Source organism: Protopterus annectens, chromosome 3.part0, assembly GCF_019279795.1.
Source record: "Protopterus annectens isolate FY-2018-M chromosome 3.part0, PAN1.0, whole genome shotgun sequence".
NCBI classification, from domain to species: domain Eukaryota; kingdom Metazoa; phylum Chordata; order Ceratodontiformes; family Protopteridae; genus Protopterus; species Protopterus annectens.
In genome coordinates, this window is record NC_056731.1 from 1105707855 (window position 1) to 1105727182 (window position 19328).

The 19328-nt window shown below is 41.9% G+C and overlaps 1 non-coding gene across 1 annotated transcript; it reads right to left on the bottom strand.

Moving 5' to 3' along the window:
- Positions 1 to 12036: 12036 nt before the first annotated feature.
- On the bottom strand, positions 12037 to 12200 carry LOC122797383. The gene has a single exon (XR_006364104.1). It is a non-coding gene; the product is annotated as a U1 spliceosomal RNA (small nuclear RNA).
- Between the last annotated feature and the right edge of the window lie 7128 nt (positions 12201 to 19328).

Sequence of the window (19328 nt, forward strand, 5' to 3'; positions counted from 1 at the left end):
TACTCCAATGTGGAAATTGGAAATGGCAGAAAGTTGCACTTTAATAGGTGAAGAACTAGCACCTTCCTTAAAAATTATAGCTAAAAATTCAAGAACTTTAGGGACTGATGCTGAAAAAAAAAAAAGAGTCAATGTCATTTTTGCTGTAGCCAAGCAACAAATCTTTTCCATTTACTTCTGTATATTTTTCTAGTGGAAGCTTTGTCGGGAGACAGAAGAATGTGACAAATGGGGAAGTGAACCTGGGCTGTCTAGCTATTCATGGAATTGGAGAAGTCATGTAGTCAGTTTTAAGCCTAAAATGTCCGAGTGACTCATATCTGTTGGGTGAGACTGGAGGTATGGAAATGGATCCAGAATCTATGATGAGCGAAGCAGATGAGGCCAAATAAAGGTGAACCACATTTGACAAGGCCAATAAGCAACAGTGCAGATGACTGTGCTCTTCAATCGAGATGCTTTCTGAAGGAATTTGGGGATTAGAGGTACTGGGAAAGCGTAGAGGAAATCAGGGCGAATTATGGAGAAGAGCATCTGTTGGTGACTCCTGTGGTAAGGGCAAAGAACTTGCTGCACTTGTTGAGGCGAGAAGCAAAGAGGTCACAGCAAAGTTGGCACCATCCATGGAATATCCTTTCCATCACTTTCATGTTGAGAGACCACTCATGAGGCATTAGAATTGACCTACTTTACTTGTCTGCCATCACACTCAATTTCCCCAGAATGTGTATTGAATTCAAAGGGAGTAAGATTTGGTTCCTCCTTGTTTGTTGATGTACCACACCAATGACGTATTGTTTGTCTGAAATTGCAATTGTCCCGGAAGGGACAGCGTCTTGGAAGGCCTGCAACACTAGGCAGGCAGTTCTCATTTCTAGGACATTGATATGCATACTGGCTTGTTCGAGGGACCATGTGCCGTGGGCTATCTTTCCCAACAAGAAGTGCTCCTATGCAATTTGGGAAGCATCCGTGGCAACTCTGACCTTGGGCTGAGAGAGAATGAATAGGTGACCTTGTATTATCTGATCAAAGTAAATCCACCACAGGAGGTAATTTCTGTATGCCTGAATTGTTCTGATCTGGCTAGACAAAGGCTGCTGGAAAAAAAGACCACAGAGTCGCTAGGGTCCACTGAAGAATTCTCATGGGGTATCTTACTAACGGAACTAAAACTATCACAGCAGACACTGACCCCAATGCTTGAAGGATCAATTGAGCTGAGAGAGAACAACTTTGGATTACCATTTTGATTTGAAATTGTATGGTCAGTACCCTTGGTAAAGGAAAGGAGGATGTAAAGAATACTGTGTTAAACAATGCTCTGATGAACTCAAATATTCGGTTCTAGTTGAGATTGATGTGACTGATACTAATTCCCAGGTGTGAGCATAACTGAAGTACATAATCTTGTGCTTTGATCAGATGATGACTGGTCACAGTTGTTATGACCCAGTCATCTCAGAAAGGAAATGCTCAGAATCGGTGCAATCTCAAGTGAGGTGCCACTACTGCCATGCATTTGGTGAACACCTGCTGTGGTGAGACCAAAGGGCAGAGCTCTGAAATGGTAGTGCCTGGCTCCCAGCCACAAGTGTATGAATCTTCTGGATCATCTGCTTATTTTTATATATTACGCATCCTGAAGATCTATCTATCACATCCAGTCATCCTTGTGCAGAAAAGGCAGAACGAACTGAACCATAACCATCGGGAACTTGGTATACTGAACTGACTTGTTCAGATTGCTAAGATCCAAAATTCGTCTCCACTCCCGTTTTCTTCGGCACTAAAAGAATAGTCAGTAAGTTCCAGATTCTTTCTGGTCTGGGGGAACCTCTTAGATGACTTTTTTTCTATCAGCTTTTTTATTTCTAGTACTGCTGATTTCTCCTGACTGGGTGGAACATTGGGAATTCTGTTTACTGTTAAAGGAGGCAGAGAAAACCATATTATATAATCTCTGGAAATAATCCTCTACACCCATGAATCTTTTGTAATCTCTAGTCAGGCTCTCTGTTGCAGGGATAAATGAACCCCAACTGCCTCTACAGGTGAACAAATCAGGCCTCCTTTAAGGAGCACTCAAAGGATCTGTCAGACAGTATCTCTAGATCCTGGTTTTGCGGGTCTTCTCTGCCACATGGGCAGCGTCTTCTGCTAGAGTTCCCCCCTCTGCCTCTGGGGGAACTGTTTCCACGTGAATCCTGGAAGGGACCCTAGGAGGTTTTGAAGCACATTTTTCAACCACCTCATTGATTCCTATAAAGTTCCTTTGAGGAGTCAAAAAATGTATGCTCACAGCAGACAGGGTTTTATTTTCTTGCTCATACCTGGATAGTGGTTCTTTAACCTTGGGGCCAAATAAAGAACTTCTGTCGAAGGGAGCATTGACAAAGGAAGACTTAAAATGTTCCACGAAATCACACAGGTGCATCTAGGCATGGCTCCTAATGGAAATGCCTGAACCCACAGTCCTTGAGGAACCTTCAGCGACAAGTGAGATGAGCCTCATGTACAAATTTAAAACAGAATGGTGGGTGGCCAAGTGTGGGGCAAATAAACTCTCTGCCACATAAGTAATGATCCCAGAGAGGGATTTGAAAAGTTCTTTTATCAAATCCCATTGGAGTTTGGTGAAGAGTGCCAAATAATTCAGTGACCAAAGTGCAAAAGACACTGAAGCATATACTCGCTTCCCTAATCAGTCCAGCTCCCTAGTCTCACTGTTACGTGGATGAACAGAGGAACTTCATTCTGCAAGCTCCTTTTTGTGGCCACAGCTATGACTATGGCATCAACTGGTACTTCTTTGCTCCAGATTTCTCTACCTTGGGTGGTGCCAGGATCCTGTCTTGTCTTCTGGGGATCAGCTCAATGGAATCAGGTTCCTTTCACACCCACTGACAGATCGAATCAATGACCTCATCGGTGGGTGGAGTCACCCAGGAGGTAAATGGGCAAAACCCAAAGGCTACCAGAAATACTGATTCCTCTTGGGAAGGGATGTAGGTAAACCAGCCACCCCTTTGCTTGAGGATCTTTAGTATGCTTCCAAAGGAGATGTCATCAGGTTGTGATCTTGGGGACCCTTCCCTCTCATCTAAATCAATATCTTCTATGACGGACTCTTGAAGACAGCCTAATTGCCTCCTTCTTCACTTTCTCTTCCTAGAGACTTCTTCATAGGTAGGTACTAGGCTATCTGCCCGAAGGCATTTTTAAGCCTAGCCAGAATGTGTTGGCTTTCACCGCCCCCTTAGATTAGTTCCCTGTGCCTCTGTCCAGCAGAGCCACTGAAGTGATCCCCGAGGTAAACTTTCTGTTTCCCATCCACTCATCAATGTTTCTTTTAAAGAGTGTTAGCAAGGAGCTCTGCCTAATGAGATTGGGATCTTGTTCCAAAGCAAGGGAAGTCTCTGGGACAGGAATCTATCCCTCCAGCATGTCCTATTTATTGCTGTGGTGAGGGGATAAGGTTTTCTTTAGGTGGAGCATGTCCATCAATTCTGGGTTGGACATGGCCTTGTATGTCAGGAAGAGATCACCTCTGAGTAGGCGGTATGCAACAGAGTACATCTGGAGTTTCTTCAGTTGAGCTGCATAGGGCATCTGTTTGAGGCCAGTGATCCTCTTGGTGAGGTACTTCTGTGGTCTTTCCAGCTGTTGCAGGTGTCTTGTAAGGTACATCCCAAATGGGGCGTTGTACTCTACGATGGGTCTGATGAGTGATGAGTAGAGGGGCACAATGACCTCTTTTGATCTGGATGTGAGCACTTTTGTGATAAGGTGGACCATGTAGAAGAATTTTCTAACCACTTTGGCAATGTGATTATCAAAGGTGAGATTACTGTCTACTTGGGTCCCAGGATCCCTTATTACGTCTTCCGTATTTAGGGGACTATCACCTATGTGGTAGTTTGTGGGTACTTTGTTTTTTCCAAAGGGGATGACTATGCACTTTTTGGCATTTAGCTTGAGGCCATGATTTTGACACCAGGTATTCATCTCAGTGAGACCTTTTTGGAGGATGTCTGTGTCAGCCGGAGAGTCAATTATAGCCCCTAGTTTGCAGTCGTCTGTGAACTTGGTCAGCTATAGTCCTCCTGTGCTTGCCTGCACCTCTGAGAATTATATGCCAAACAGGAGGGGTCCTAGGACTGAGCCCTGGGGAACGCCACTTGTAACTGGTTTAGAGTCGGACCTAGCTCCCGCAGCTCTCACCATGTGGGTTCTGTCCGTGAGCCAGTTGGCAGCCCATCTTGTGATGTAGGGGTTTTTGTTCGGGCTGGTGAGCTTGTCTATAATACCAGAATGGGGAATGGTGTCAAAGGCCTTAGCGAGGTCTAGGTAGGCTGTGTGTACCACCTTTCCCTCGTCTATAGCCTTGGTAACTGTCTCAAAAAGTCCACCAGGTTTAGGAGGCACGATCTGCCCTTAAAGCTGAACTGGATAGGGTCCAGTGTTTGAAGGTTCCCAATGTTAATGAGTTCCATGATGATGCGCTCCATAGCCTTGCAGACCAAGCTAGTCAGGCTTATAGGGCGATAGTTCCCGGGGTCTGTTGTGGCTCCACCTTTGTGCAGTGGAATAACCGTTGCTGTGCGTCATTCTATGGGTACATAGCCTGTGGAGAGGCTGAGTTTGAACAGTGTGTTTAGATGAGGGGTTAGTTAGTCTTTGAGCTCATGTAGGACGCAGCCTGGGACACCGTCCAGTCCCACTGATGCTGTGTTTTTGGCTTTGGAGAGGGCTGCTTTAACCTGAGTGTCTGTGATTTCAGGGACTCTACATTCTTCTGGTATGATTATGGGCCCTTTTGGGGGTGAGAGGGGGGTGAAGTTTGCACTGAACCTGTCTGCCAGGATGTTGACGATATCGGTCGGTTCAATGTGTTTTGTGCCATTCTGCTCTAACTCTGAAGCAGATCTGAGCATTGCCACTTTGATACGCGACATAGCTAAGGAATGCCTTGTGGTTATCTTTGGAGTCCTTGGCAATTTTTCTTTCAAATCTCGCCTTAGATGATTTTATGAGGGGTCATAGTTTCTTGCTAATACTGATCAGGGATGCCTTCCCTTCTTGGGATTTTACTCATACTATTGTATAGCTTGGTTATGGCAGGAGTCCACCAGACTGGTTTCCTTTTCTTGGAGGAGTGAGTCTTGGTTTTGCTTGGGATGGCATGATCCATGCATTCTTGTAGGTGCCCATAGAATGCATTAGTAAAGGATTTTGCAGCTTGGACAGCGTTATCCTTCAGCAGGGGGGCTTTGAAACTTTCCACCTCGGTCTTAAGTAACGTGAAGTTTGCTTTTGAAAAGTTTTTCATGGTGGTTTTCCTGTCTGTGGGTGGGGGCAGAATGTGGATATGCAAAGTGATTCGTTTATGGTCAGATCTTACCAGCGAGGGGTTGACCTCCGGTGTGGAACACCAGTCGCCCATGTTGGTGACGACTAGATCCAATATGTTGTCACCTCTGGTGGGAGTGCTGACCAGTTGAACCAGGGCATTTGAGTTTATAAATTCTAGGAAATGTTGGGCAAAGGAGTTAGTACTTGAGTAGTTCTCCCAGTTAATGTTTGGGTAATTGAAATCACCCAATATTAGGGTGTTTGGCAAGACCTTTATGTTTCCCAGTGTTTCCAGAAAAGTGGAATGGGGGTCCTGGGACATGGTGGATGATCTGTAGCAAGCTACAATTTGAATTGCAGTTTTGCCCATTGTTAGTTGCACGTGGATGATCTCTGAAGCATCGTGCTGTGCCACTAACCTGGAGGTGTGGGTATCCTTGATGAATATGGATACACCCCCACCTTTTGTATTTCGGTTTGGGTTATGTGGCCAGAATGTATGGTATGAGTTGTAGCCTGGTAGTGCTGGGGTGCTCTCTGGAGCCTTAAACCAGGTTTCTGTTACTGCACATATATCGATTTTCTCCATACCGAGGAGTGCCTCGAGTGCGTGCATTTTGATGTTTAGACTTCTGGCACTGAGTAGCATTACCCTCAGTTTTTGTTACTTGTGCTATTTACGGCGGTGGGTTTGTCTTTTGAGCCTTGCCTAAAAAAAGGCACTATGGGGGTGGCAAGAGCCTTGGCCGGTATTCGAAATCCTAAGGGTGACAGGTGCAAGCTGTCTCTAGCGAAGCAGCGTGGCTTGTCGAGCATGTCATCCTAGGTGGACAGACACTGGATCCCCTTTGAATAACACCAGAAACGTAGCCAATTGTTGAAATCGAGAATTTTTTCTTTATACCATGGTATCATTCTTGGTGAGGGCAGGATGCTACTCAGGGTCAGGGTCATACCGGCCTGGGCTATGTGATCAGAGAGCTCTTCCATGTCTCTTTTCATGTAGTCCAGGGAGGTACGGCTCAGGTCATTCACACCAACATGGACAATGACAGAGTCATATTTGTACTTGTTCTGGAGTGACCTGAATGCTTGTGTTATGTGGCGGATCCTGGCACCTGACAGGCAGCTAACAGTAACCTTCTCCTTATTCAGCCTAGTGAGTGGGACATCAGTGTGCCTGACTATAGAGTCATCTATTACTAGTATGTTGGGTATGTTATTTTGCCTTAAGGGCTGTGACTGCATGGCACACTGGTTTTGTGAAGTATGTGTTTCATGGTTTGTGTTGGGGGGCGTAGGTAGCTTGGATGTTTGCTTTGGAGGTCTCTGTTGGTTTTGCAGATTTTTATTTAGAGCCTACGAGTATGTTTTCATGCATTTGTGTGTGTTTTTTGCCAGTGCTGGTTTAATGGGTCTGTGTGAGACTGGTGGTGTCATGCAAGTATTTCCCTTCTCCTCTTGACTGTCTGATTCCGTCTTGGGTTGAGAGAGCTTAGCCTCCAGTTTGGCTGTATAATTGCATCTCTCGCATGCATTAGTGTTTGGTGGTGGGAGGAGAGGGTTGCCTGTGTATATAAGGCAGTTGCAACATTGCCACAAAATGCCCAGATTCACCAGTTGGACTGGAGAGTACACCTGAAACTGCCCTTTGGTCATGCCTGGATAGGTGCAGTGAACTGTTTTACTGGAAGGCTGGTAAGGTTGAATAGAGAGCCTTGTCCTTCTGTACAGTACAGGAGGGTCTAGAGCCAGGGTTTATAAGTGCTTGCTATAAGTTTTGAGCAAGTGCTGGGCTGAGAAATGAATGGCTTGAGTGCTTAAGTTGAAAGTTTGTCTAGTTCCAAGGGAAAATTTGAAGAGGAGACCTTTTTGTGGAGCCAGGAATAGTTTTACCCTAGCAACCCGGCGCTCAAAATCGGGCAAATACGGTATTTACAACAGGGAAACTAAACTGATAGAAATTAGCTCAAAATGGCCAATAAACTACTAATTTCTGGGCTGAAACCACTCCTCCAGGGACAGATAGGCTGCTCACAGCTCCCCTCTCTCACAGGTAAACAGAGAACCTCCTTCAATCCAAGTAAGGTATGGGCAAGCATAGAGATTTGTAGCACAGCCCTGAATTCAGCACTAACCTGAAAACTGGACTATACTAGCTTAGAAAGGCAGGAAAGTGTGTATATGTGTGTGTGTGTGTGTGTATATATATATATATATATATATATATATATATATATATATATATATATATATATATATAAAATGTTTTTAGGAAATAAAGCAGATACACTCAAAAAACACTTTAAATGCACAGAAAAGGATACTTATTGTTATATATCGCAGATCAGAGTTGTAGTCAATGGCCCTAGTAATAAAGTAGGAAGTAACACAAAAACAGATATATATAAAACAATAGAAAATGAACAAACTGATTTAAACAAGAACTCAAAACTGAGCCCTGTTCCAGCAGTCTTCAATTAGACAAGTTCTAACTGCACACCCCTGCTTACTAGGGTGCAGGGGAACCTTCTCCAAAAATGATAGCCTGGATCAGTGCTCAAGTTATACAAACAAAGCTAGATTCAGCAGGCCTGAATCTGGTCTATACTACAGCAACAAGCCGCACCAATTTCAGAAAGAAACAGTTCAAATAAGCAGGCACAATAAGCCTGTGAACAGAAATTCCCAGCTCAGAAGGGCAGAATCCATCCTCTCCTCCCACAAGAGTGTAGACCACAAACCTTCTTAATGTAGAATAACTGGCCTGAAGCCCAAGTACTTAAGCCAGAACTAATATACTTTTAGAATAGCAGACACTGGGCCTTCAATCAGCAATTTCCAGCTTAGAAGGATGTAAGCTACCTGTCCTGCCACAACAGTGCAGACCACAAACCTTCTTAATATAAAACAGCCTGTATGAAGTCCAACTGCTTAAACCAACACTTATAACAGTTACCATTTAATCAGGCTACTACCAAGCAGTAATAAATGCAGCAAAATAAATAAAATTGAGTACTTTTAAGAAAAGCAAAATAAAGTAGGAGGAAAGACAAATACAGTAAAAGCAATTGAATAAAGTGCAATTTTTTTTTTTTTTTAGTGCAAGGAGAGAGGAAGGAAGAACCTAAGTGGGCTGGCCTTCTCAAATCTTCTCTCTCTATTAAGTAGACTGAACACTAGACTCAGAATATGATCTCACTGTACTTGGTTAAGTGAGTAAATGAGAGGGACCCAGGAGGAGTGTTCTAATATAGACTTACAGGAGGGGCGGGCAATTCCAGAGCCACCAACACAGGAACATGGAAGGAGGGTGAGGAACTAATTGCAGAGAGACACCCAGCACACTGTTCAGAAACACGCAATTAGGAAATGGAAAAAATAAAAATACAGTACTTTTAAAACTGCAAGTTTGGACTTAACAGAATACTAAAATACACTACTGCAAGCTTCACTTAGCTTCAGCTTCTAATGCAGATGTTTGTAACCAAACAAGTCTCTCAGGAGTATTCCAGAGAAGTATCAGAATATATTAATATGCAATGCTGGGTATTCTGGAGACTTTGAGCTGGCTGTCCCTGTGTATAGGAAGATGAGGTTCAAGATGCAAAGCTAACTGGGTCATGGAAGTAGGAGCCAAGGAGGATGGATGCATCCTTTCACTTGGAGAAGAGAAAACTCTCTCCACTCCCTCAAAAGCAGAATGCCTCTGACAGAAAGAGACCAATAATTCTGATAAGACATGCTTCTAGATCATTGGCAAACCACTGGATGCAGGGGGTCGGAGATGAGCTGTCCAGCTCCGTGGGTCTGAGGGGCAGAGAAGGCTCCTATAACCTTGGAGTTGACACCAACACCTCAGATCTGGAGGTGATTCTATGTATCAGAGTCATCTGGCTCAACATGCCTGGAGCCGGACCACTCAAGATGGTATTGTCATAGAAGATACAAGATACAAGGATCTTCAGATCCGATACGGACAGATCAGGGATTCTTGGATGGAACTGCTCCAAAACCAAAGGTTGGATCAGAGTAGGAGACAAGATAAGTGGGGCAGTACTCATGAAGGTCTCCAGATGCAATGGGGTGGGAGCTGAGAGAACCCCCATTTGAATCTGCATAGAGGGGAATTTCCTCATTATCCTGTCCACATCTGCTTCAGTCAGACTTCTAGAGGAATGAAAAGAAGAAGCTATAAACAAATTCCTAAAATAGTGTTGCCTTAACAGAAAGAGACATGGGAGGGAAGAAAACACAGGTTCCAGGCTTGGAGGAGATCGGATCATGGGTGACTTTTTCTTAAGCTCTGTAGGATCTGAGGGTGTCAGATCCAAACTTTTTGTCATGACCTTTGGATGCAAAGTAGTCGGACTGCAAGGATTTCTTCTTTGGATCCAAACAGATTGAATCTGAAAGTTTTGAAACTTTTACAGGTGACTACGAACACATAGCCAAAGAACTTGTAGGGTCTAGGGAATGCTTTCTAGCCTCTTTCTTGTCAAATTTCTTAGGAGTTTGAGGCCCAGAAGCTGTATTGGAGGATTTAGAAGGGAGAAATCCTCTCAAAATAAGTTTAGTTCTACAATCAATAAGGGTCCTATGGTTACACGCATTACAAATACCATAGGCATATTCCAAATGGGCCTGTCTTAAACAATAAACATACCTAGCATGTGCATTCAGTAATGGGATTTTATGGCCACAGCCGTACACTGTTTTAAAACTGTAGGGTTTCTCAGCCATAACTATTGAGAGAATCAAAAGATAGGAGAATTATAGAAAAGATTTTTATTTTCTATGTAAAAAAATGGAAAAAGGTAAACATTACCAACCATGGTAATAAAAGGAACTACCTCAAAGGTATAAAGCAGAAAGGGAAAAAAATACCACCTATGGTATTTTAGAGATTCAATAAAAAGTGTACGAAGGGCAAAGGAGGATACATAGAAACTTGTCAGCAACAGAAATTTAAATAGTTACAGATATAAAATCCCAGCTTTATGCACAAAAAATTGCTATTGCTCGAGAGCTAACAGTGACCACATCCATACTCGAAGGCAGCAAACAAGATCTGAAGTATGGTAGGGGACTAGTGCATTATGGGTGAGGGAGGAGCACAAGAGTTTCAATGTTCCACGAGCTAGAAAAAGCAGCCAAGTCAGATCAGAGGGTCAGATCCTAACCCACTTGCTAAGGGATGAATGAAAATGACATCAGGTCTGTGATTCAGACCACTGCATGTGATTTACTATCATGCCCACAACATCACTAAAACAAAACATAGTTACAGTAAATAAGAAAATTTAGAAACAGACGTACCTTCAAGAGTAGACATTTGCTCAGAAAAATTCATTATACTGGCATCCGTTATTAGAACGGTATGGAAAGAAACAGCAGAGTTTATAAAATGTATAGTTTCATTACCAATACATAAATCCTAAGAAACCTTCATCTCTGTGGGTATCAGAACAGCAGAACTTTTCTGTGAAATAGTCACTGCGAAACGTAATCATCACTAATATGCTAAAAATACTTCAGGACAAGAGACACAAAACCTACTCAGTCTTATAGAACTGGTTTTGTAGCCCCTGTTTGTATCCATCCCCCAAGTAAGATTAATTCATTCTGAGAGAGTGAACATGCTCAAAACTGCACTGCGGAAAACAAACTAGTATTTCTGGAAATGCTAATTTCACGTGACCTTCTAAAAGTTATACAAGAAGCTTATATTGCAATATCAGTATCATTATTTTTTTCCCAATTTTTCTCATTCTTTTGCATGTCAAGGACTTCTGTTGACTCCTGAATCCCTTTTTGCAATATTGTAAAATCTCATTTTGTGTTTTTCTTTTGTTCATAATATACATTCATTTAGTTTTGATTTAGGTTTGTAACTATATGTTCCTGACTGTCTGAAGTATCCTATAGTATGCAGTTTTAACCCCTTTGGAATAAAATTGCATAATGTTTAGTTTTGAACCTACCGTAATACTCTAACAAAGTCTTGGCTTCTAATTTATTTTATATGTTATGCATGTTCAGTGAAGGGAGTCTTTTTCTTTTTAGGGGACGCTTTCTGACCTGGGCCACAAGACTGCAGTTTTTATGGACAGTTCAGTACAGTCAGTTAACCAGCACGTATCTGCGACAGACAGGAACCTTGAGTAACCAGAGCAAACTGACAGCACAGGAAGTATATAAAAATGGATGTGAGGTATAAAAATAATAAAGTAGACTTCATACAGAAAGCATGCTGAGGCTAGGCAAACTGCTTATTTGATACAAGAGCTTTCAACAGATTAACTTGTCTAACTACTAAATAGCTTCTGTAAAGTTATTTATTTTTCCTTTTTTTCTTTAGAAGGAATGCTTTCTTTATGCATCATTACCACTAAACAATGGCACTGATAAGCTTCTTTTTATTTTTTTAATCACTAAAAATGCCATGTCCTCTCTTCTAAAAAAGTTTTTGTTTTTCCTTTTTTCTTTAGAAATAGTGCCCTCTGTATGCATCATCACTAAACAATGGCACTGATAAGCTTCTTTTTTTAATTTTTATCCCTAAAAATGCCATGTTCTCTCTTATAAAAAAAACTTTGAATACATTAAAAGCACAAAAACCTGTGTAATTACATGATCATACAACTGTCTTTAATAACAATCTTTCTTAACCAGTTAAATCAGGGCACAGCGCGAACGCAGTCCCCCACTACCATAAATTATGCAGTTGAGTTTCCCGCATTTGGGGAAATCACAGAGGTCAACCCCTCCTAAGTGCAATGGAGGAGCCTCACTCTGGGAGAACCACTTTCTTGATCGTGGTCTCTCCCCTGCCAGGTAAGTATGAGTTGTTTGTTTATAAAATGGCAGATCTACATCTGTATCTTACTTTACAAACACGGTGCTTATTTCTAATTTCATCTTTTCATAAATATTATATGATCACATCACACATTTGTATGGCAACAAGCAGAGTTCAGAAGTCTAGTACTATCCAGTAAATAAATACATTCTGGTACACTACTATTTCCCATGGAGTAGTTCTTTCTTAAATCTGCATTGCTTCACGTCACATCCTAACAGAAACACAAGCCTATAAGTAGGCTGTCCTCTTTGTCTTGTCTAGCAAGCAGAGAGAGAGTTACCAGCAGGAGACATTGTACACACACGCACAATAGCAGGCATCATGGCCTATCAGGTTTTCCTTAAGAATGATTTGCATACCACATCTCAGTCCTCAGCCCTTTTGTTTGTTTTTTCAGGGAAGTGTTTTCCTGGAAGGAAGGAAGGAAATCCACTGGCCAAAGAAAGGTCCAACAGCGTCAATAAGATGATACAATGAATCAGAAACATGCTCTGCTTACACATTACTGATTTATATGAACCACAAAGTAATTTCTAAAATGAGGAAATGGATACACACACACATTGACTGCACCATGACTTTGTCAAGATTTAGTTCTTTTCCTAACAAGATCTGTGTTTTGTGACAAAACAGTCACAGCTACATTTGCTAGATACTACTACACATTAGATAGAAGCTTCTAATTTCTCAGAAAATGTATATTAATCCAAGTCCTTTTTTTCTCTCTCAACTTTCACTGTGAATACTGCCAGTATGACTATATGCTTCTTACAAAAATTAATCTGTGACCCTGATCACAGGCATTTATACAGTTATTTATTTATTTTTTTATCTCAGTTTGAAGGTAGTACATCCAATCCTTGTGAACATTGCTTTCCTTATCCAGCTTTGTTTGTAAATCATATCCGTCCGCTACTCTCAGGGGTTTCTTTCCAGGGAAACTTTTGAAGCACTTCCAGTAAACTCAGTTCTATGCCTTCTGAAAGTGTAAATATCTTTAGAGAAATCCAAGGAACTGCAATACTTTAAAGTGTGCTTAACAGGAATATGTACTACATTCAACATTGCTGTATCAAGGACTAGTTCCCTTTCTGTAAGGTACAGTGATCTTGGAATGAGAATATGCAGCTATCAAGCAAGGGTGCAGAATCGGGTCTACTTCACATGACAGAAAACTCATTTGGCAGAATTTCATTTGACCAAAACCAAAATACCTAATTTTCAAAATACTGAAGTCTCATTTCACTGAATTTTAAGCCATAGATATGATGTGGCTTTCCCTTCACTTGTAACTTGCTTGTGATAAAAATAATTACTGTAAAATAAAGTGCTGACTGTCAGAATACCGATAGTCATGCAGAGAGTAGTGTTGTAGTGTTTCTAAATGTGGGTATGTCCCTTTACATTTTTATGGGAAGTATCTAAAGTAATATGGCAGATGTTATGTGCGTTCCCAGAAGTAGTGGCAGCGTGTAGAGTACTGAAAGGCAAGTAAAAAGTATATGCTCTTTTCCCCACTGTAGTGTGATCCTGGAGTTAGTATATATAGTTAGGGGGTGGGGGGCACAGCCTAGTTTGGCTTTATATCGTCCGGTTTCTGTTAAGAGGGTTAGTAAGTAGTCTAAGGTCTGGAAAGAGTTAGTCATTGCTGTTGTAAGTGTGCATGTCTATGGTTTAAAATTTAGTATTTTGAAATTCAGCATTGTAAGCTTCAGTGAAATGAGATTCAGTCGAATGAGTTTTCAGTATTTTGAAAATTAGGTATTTTGGTCTTGATCAAATTAAATTCTGCCAAATGAGTTTTCTGTCATGTGAAGTAGATCCGCAGAACCCCCCTTCATAAACACTTTCACTTTTATATTTAAATATCTCACTTTAATTATATACAAGTTACGACTCACAGTATTAAATTTTGCTCTTGTGAATAAAAGACAACTTAGTTTGCTCAGTCAGATAGCAAGCAGATGAAGACTGAGGGAATCATACTGAGGATTAGAAGGTGAAAGTGCAAGGTGTGTCCTGGGACAACATTCTGCTTACTTTAGGGGACAGCCTTCACCATACAACGATGGTACCCTGATTCCCAATTACAATCTCGATACTAGGTACAGAATATGGAGCAGAATATATCCTAGAACTCCCTTCACAATGTAAAAGTAGAGAAAATTTAGTATTTACTCCTGAAATGACACTCATTCTACACGGCAGAGCACAGTATGTATAATCTTGGTATGCATTGATTCTTATAGTCACTTGATATGCATGAAGCATTTTCTTGTTATCTTATCCAACTAATTCAATGCGGTTTGTGACTAGTTCATAGGTAGGTACTAGGCTATTTGCCCAAGGGCCTACGTAAGCCTAGTCAACAAGGTTCCCTGGCTTATGCCACCCAAGGAAGTTATTTCCCTGTGCCACTGTCGAGCAGACACACAGAAGTGATCCCCAGGGTGTATTTCCTATTTCCGATCCACTCAAGATTTTTCTTGAAGAGTGCTAATGAAGAACTTTGCTTGACATAGATGGGTAGCCTGTTCCAGAGTATGGGAAGTCTCTGGGACAGGAATCTATCCCTCCAGCATGTCCTGTTTATTGTGGTGACAGTTTAGGTCCCTAGAGCGTGTAGCTCGGAGGGATAGGGATTTCTTTAGGTGTAGCATGTCCAACAGCTCTGAGTTTGACATAGCTTTATATGCTAGGCAGAGATCACCTCAGAGTAGGCGATATGCTACAGAGTAAAGCTGGAGTTTTTTGAGGCGGTCAGTGTACGGCATTTGTTTGAGGCCAGTAATCCTCTTTGTGAGGTACTTATGTGGCCTTTTCAGCTGCTGCAGATGTCTTGTGAGGTACATTCCAAAAGGGGCATTGTATTCTATAATGGGTCTAATGAGTGTCAAGTAGAGGGGAACAATGACCTCTTTTTTCCTGAATGAGAACCCTTTTATGATGAGGTGTGCCACATAGAAGGACTTCCTGAATACTGTGGCGATGTAACTATCAAAGGACAGACTACTGTCCACCTGGGTCCCAAGGTCTCTATCACACATTCGGTGTTAAGTAGATTGTTGCCTATGTGGTAGTTCATGGGTACAGAGTTTTTAACCAAAGGGGATGACACCGCACTTTCTGGCATTGAGCTTGAGGCCATGGCTCTGACACCAGGCATCTGTCTCAGCGAGGCCCTTCTGTAGGATGCCCACATTATTTGGGGATTTGACTATGGCTCCTAGTTTGCAGTCATCTGCGAACGTCGTTAGCCAGAGACCTTCTGTGTTAGCCTGTACTTCAGAGAAGTAGATACCAAACAGGAGAGGTCCCAGGACGGAACCCTGTGGTACTCCACTTGTCACTGCTTTGAGGTCAGATTTGAAGTCTGCAACTTTTACAGTGTGGGTTCTGTCAGTGAGCCAGTTGGCAACCCATCTTGTGACGTAGGGATTTATACCTAGTTTAGTGAGTTTAGCTATAATTCCAGAATAGGGGATGGTGTCGAAAGCCTTGGTGAGGTCAAGATAGGCTGTGTGAACCACCTTACCTCATCTACACCTTTGGTGACTGCCTCAAAGAAGTCGATCAAGTTCAGCAGGCATGATCTGCCTTTACAATCCCGAACTGGGTGGGATCCAGCGTCTGGAGGTTACCAATGTCTTTGTTTATGAGTTCCATAATGATACGTTCCATGGCCTTGCAGACCAGGCTCGTCAGGCTAATAGGTCGATAGTTCCCGGGATCAGTGGTGGCTCCCCCTTTGTGCAGTGGGATAACTGTTGCTGTGCGCCATTCAGTGGGCACAAAGCCTGATGCGAGGCTATTATTGAACATGGTGCTTAAGTGGGGAGCCAGTTCGTTCTGAAGTTTGTGTAAAACACAGCCTGGGATGTTGTCCAGTCCCATGGATGCTGTGTTTTTGGCTTTAGAAAGTGCAGCTTTTATCTGCGTAGTTGTGATAATAGGGACTCTGCATTCTTCCTGTATAGATATGGGCCCTTCAGGAGGTGAGAGGGGGGTAAAGTTAGCATTGAACCTAAGTTGGTTCTGTAATTTTCTTGCCTTTGTGCTTTAACTCAGAGCAGATCTGGGTGTTGCCATCGAGATTTTTGACATAGCTATAGAATGCTTTGTGGTTGTCCTTGGAATTAGTGGCAAATTTGTTTTCATAGCTAGCTTTGGAGGATCTTATAAGGGATCTCAGCTTCTTACTGATGCTGACCAGGGAGCTCCTCCACTCATGGGATTTTACACTCTTTTGCAACAGTTTCTTCCCTCTGTTGTACAGTTTGCTTATGGCAGGGGACCACCAGATTGGCTTCCTTTTTTGGAGGATAGCATCTTGGTTCTGTTTGGGAGAGCACGATCCATGCACTTGTGTAAGTGCTTATAGAGTGCATTTGTGTAGGATTCAGCAGTTGTAACTGTATTATCCATCTGCATGGGTGTCACAAAGTTCACCACTTCTGTCTTAAGAAGCATGAAGGTGGCTTTAGAGAAATGTTTTACTGTGGTTTCCTTAATGGGGGGTGGGGGCGGGATGTGGATATCAAGGGTGATTAGCTTATGGTCCGATCGGACCAACGAGGAGTTGACTTCAGGTGTGGAACACCGGTCACTCATGTTGGCAATGACTAGGTCTAGGATACTGTTGCCCCTGTGGGGGTGTGGATAAGTTGATCCATGGCATTGGAGTTTATGAATTCCAGAAAGTGTTGAGCTAAGGAGTTGGTACACAAGTAGTTTTCCCAGTTAATGGTGGGGTAGTTAAAGTTGCCCAATATTAGGGTGTTTGGTTGAACCCTAATATTTTCCAGTACATCAAGAAAAGAGGAGTGGGAATCCTGGGGCATGGTGGGGGATCTGTAGCAAGCTACAATTTGGATTGCAGTTTTGCCCAGAGTTAGTTGCACTTGGATAACCTCGGATGCATTATGCTGAGCAACTAGCCTGGAGGTGTGGATATCCTTAATGAATATAGACACACCTCCGCCTTTGGTGATTCGGTCCAGGTTACATGGCCAAAAAGTGTGGTATGAGTTATAGCCTGGTAGTGCAGGGGTGCTCTCTGGAGCCTTGAACCAGGTCTCAGTCACTGCATAGATATCGATGTTCTCCGTTTTAAGGAGTGCCTCGAGTGAGTGCATTTTGAGATTTAGACTTCTAGCATTGAGTAGCATTACCCTCAGTTTTTGCTTGCCTGTTCCTGTTATGGTGGTGGATTTGTTTTTTGAACCTTGCCTAAAAGAGGCACTATAGGAGCAGCAAGAGCCTTAGCCAGTATCCGGAATCCCAGGGGCGACAGGTGCAGGCCATCTCTGGCAAAGCATCGTGGTCTGTCGACCATGTCATCCCAAGCAGACAGATACTGGATCCCCTTAGAATGACACCAGAAGCTTAGCCAATTGTTGAAGTCAATCATTTTGTCCTTGTACTGCGGTATCATTCTGGGCGATAGCAGAATGCCACTCAGGGCTAGGGTCATGTCTGCCTGGGCTTCAAGATCGGAGAGCTCTTCCATGTCTCTTTTCATGTAGTCCAGGGAGGTACATCCACGGTCTTTCACACCAACATGGACAATGACAGAGTCATATTTGTACTTGTGGAGTGACCCGAGTGCGTGGGTTATGTAGTGGATTCTGGCACCCAACAGGCAGCTGACAGTAACCTTCTCCTTGTTTAGCCTTGTGAGTGGGACATCAGTGTGCCTGACTATAGAGTTACCTATGACTAGTGTGTTGTCACCTATGACTAGTGTGTTGTCCTACGAAAACTATAAGTCAGAACAGGAAGAGCAAACTAATTTGTACCTTGGACTTTATTCCTAAATGTCAAGGTAGTTTTCAATATTTGGTTTACTCTTCTAATGTATTTCTTCCTGGGCTTTGCACTCATTAGCTCATATTTTGTTGCTAACACTTCACCTATTCCCAAATACTTGCACACTCTTTTATATAGGTGGTGAAGCTTTCCTTACACAAATGGTGCTTTTGCAAATTTATCAAGACCAAGTATCAGTTTTATATCTAAGAAAGTTTTAACCATTTGTAGATGCACTTTCAGATCCTCATCTGATGAACTACAAAATGTTAAATTATCCAAAAATAGTATAAGAGATGTCTTTAAAGTCTATTACTCACTTTCGGAAGTACATTTGCTTTACAACTACTTTAATTTCCTATTATATTACTCATCTTATAGCTGTAAGCAAATGCGCAAAATAGTACAAAAGCAGAATACATCCTAGAACTCCCTTCACAATGTAAAAGTAGAGAAAATTCAGTACATACCCACTAAATGACACTCAGAATCACTCTACATGTCTGAACACAGTATGTATAATCTTGGTAAGCACTGCTTCTTATATATCATTTGATATGCGTGAAGCATTTTCTTGTTATCTTATCCAACTAATTCAATGATGTTTGTGACTAGTCAGTCCTACAAAAACTATAAGTCAGAACAGGAAGAGCAAATTAATTTGTACCTTGTACTTTATTCCAAAATGGCAAGGTGGTTTTCAATATTAGCTTTAGTCTTCTGAAGCATTTCTTACTGGGCCCTTTACCTATTCCCAAATACTTTTACACTCCCTTTTATATAGGTAGTGAAGCTTTCCTTATGTAAATGTTACTTTTGCAAATTTATCAAGACCAAGTGTCATTTTTATATCTAAGAAAGTTTTTACCATTTGTAGATGTACATTGAGATCCTCTTCTGATGAACCACAAAATGTTAAACCATCCACAAACAGTACACGAGATATCTCTAAAGTCTATTAGTCACTTTTTAAAGTACTTTTGGTTTACACCTACTTTCATTTCTCATTATATTCCTCATCTTATAGTTGCAAAAAACAATGTTAATAGTGTGTTGTTTGATTTTTTACTTTCACAATTTGCTCAGTTTTTCTATAAGCCTATCCACAAAATCATGTCATGGCAGGTAGCAGCGATTAGCATACAATTCAAATGCATTATGGGTAAGCAGAAACAACTTACCTATTTGGAGGAGATAGCTATATTGTTGTTTGACTACTGCATAATCATTGTTCATTTTCAATGTGAGGAGATCCACCTTCAAAAACTACTTGTCAAGTTGACTTTCTAGGAGCTAAGAA